Below are 2,490 nucleotides of genomic sequence, written 5' to 3'. Positions count from 1 at the left end.
GTTCTGTTCACTCCCTCTGGGGCCCCTGGCACTGGCCACTGTCGGAGACGGGACACTGGGCTGGATGGACCCTTGCTCTGACCCGGTACGGCCTCTTCTTGTAATCTTGGCTACAAAGCACGAGCCAAGCAGAAGCGGAATGGCTGGGACAGCACCAGACTTGGAGGCAGCACCTAGAGAAAGCACGGGCCAAAATCCCAGGGCTGGAGCCGTTACACCGATCAGCAGGAGAGCCTTTAACCCCAGGAGGAGGTACACTGCAGCCCCACCAGCTCCCCCTCCAACCACCGTTCTGTTCTCTTCCCCTCCCTCCAAGTTCTGCTCCAGAAACCCAGCGTGTTTCCTCTTGCTGCTCTACGCTTCGTTTGATCATCGCCCTTGGGCACGTCTCCAGCTGCTCCTTCTCTTGCCCATGACCGCGCTCTCCCACGGGCTCGCTCTGCTCCTTGGTTTCTGATGTTCGGATTACAGGGACGCCTGGCGCAAGAGAGCTCACCTGGGTCGGGCAAACCCTTTTCCTGGGCAAACCCCCTTCCCAAGGGCTTGTCGAATGTGTCACCGAACCAATCTCCTCCTTGACCCCAGCTGCTCGGCCAGTGATCCAGCAGGATCGGCCCAAATCTCTCCCCAATTGCCAAGAGGTTCCCGGCCATGCTTCACGCACAGCCAAGGGGCAGCGGCAGCTGCGAGCGCCGGGAAGGGGCCAGGCTGTGCCTCTGACCGCTCCTCCAGGGCTTCCGCGCAGCCCGGCCAGTAGTCTTCACCGAGTCGCTCACAGCAAGTGCCGTGTGTGCCGCCGCATTTCCGTCACAGGTCTCCAGGCTGGGCCCTTCATTCCCCAACCCCGTACCACGGCCAGGAAGGCACCTAACCCACTGAGCCTCAGGCTACTGCCATGACAGAGAACTACTGCTCCTACTCTGGGCGTACTGCCACGTCGAGCCACTTAAGACACATCCCGCTGTGGCTGGTGGCCTAGGAGCGGCTGGCGGCCTGGGAACAGATGGCCTCCACTCCCAAGGTCATTCATCAAGGCGCAGGTTCTCTCTGGAAGATGTCACCTCCTAGTACGATGCTGAGTCTAGGAATGCTTCGTTCTCATGCAGGCAGCAGGAGCTTGTTACCGGTACATCAAAAAGCCTCCAGCCTGCGAGCTGGGGGTGAAGTCTCCCACGCCGGGACGACGTCTCCATGGCTTGCTCCAGCTGTGTCTAGCCGCTGGTGCCCAGACACCAAGCTCCCCTATCCACAGATCTCATATCACAGCTGGAGTTACTGGGATACTCCGGAGGTTCAGAGGAGCTGGGATCCGTCCAGGTGAGGCCATCTCCTCCCTAGCTGGGGCAGCAGGAGCCGTGAGATCTCCCTGTGATATTTACACTGGGGTCACTGCTCAGAGGCTGCGTGCACTGGGGAAAACAGACACGAGGGTCTGGCAGGCTATGGAGCTGCCCCCGGCATATGCCCGATGTTCTCCCCATGGGGAGGGTCTTTGCACCTATACAGCCTCCTGGGTCAGCTGGCCATGCGGGCTCTCAGCACCCCGACTTGGGCTGCAATGCTCCACAGACTGCGAGCAGCCCAGGGTGGGGGACGGTGAATCAGTTTGCCTTGGCCCCTGCAGTCCTCACTGTGCTGCTGAGGGGCCATCAGCACTAGTGCAGGACTTGTGTGTTCTCCCCCGGGTCCCCTCCCACTTTGTGTCTTGGCTCCTCTGCCATCTACCCGACAGTCAGTGGCCAAGAAGCCTGGCCAGATGGCCGTGGATTAAACAATTTCAACAGGAAAACTCCGTCACAGTTGGCACAAGCCGACCTCTAATCCGGAGGAGTAGGAGACACCCCTGGAGACAGGTTACCCCAAACTCCCCAGGCCTGGGAAGCAGCAGTGGAGACAGGATACCGGGCTGGATGACCCTGGGCTCTGATCCAGCCTGGCAGGGCCTAGACCAGCTCGGCCGGAGCAGCTGTTGCAGAGACAATCCCGCTCTGTCCAGTCGTGCGCCTGGCATCCTCCCTGGAACACGCCTCGCAGCGTGGCCTCTCAAGGCTGGCCCGGTCACTCAGATCACTGATGTGTGTGGCATTCGCTGCAGAGGGCAGAGCTCCTCATCGCTTCCCCGAGGCTCTCTCCACACGGACAAGTGTCATTAACATCCCCGCCCCGCCCCCAGAGCTCCTGGCCCTCAGACTCTGGCTAGACTAGAACCAAAGCCGCTTGTAATGCTGCTGCTCATGCCCCTAGCCACGCAAGCCTGGCTGCTTGCAAATAGCAAAGCAAGAGCACGCCGCAGGGAGCCAGTGCACAATGGAGCCTCTGCATGGACAGTAGGAAGTTATGGCTCGATGGGGTCCCAGGAGGGGAATTCTATGCAGACAGCTCAAAGCCCAGGGGCTGATGGTTCCCAACTAGTAACGTACCCACCCCATTGCTGGGACTTCCAGCGGGCCCTGAGCTCCCACTGCCTCAGACAGGCCAGCCGGTGCCCGC

Source organism: Terrapene carolina, unplaced genomic scaffold (genome assembly GCF_002925995.2).
Source record: "Terrapene carolina triunguis isolate 2854851 unplaced genomic scaffold, T_m_triunguis-2.0 Scaffold62, whole genome shotgun sequence".
NCBI classification, from domain to species: Eukaryota; Metazoa; Chordata; order Testudines; family Emydidae; genus Terrapene; species Terrapene triunguis.
Note: the sequence above shows the minus strand (reverse complement) of the source record.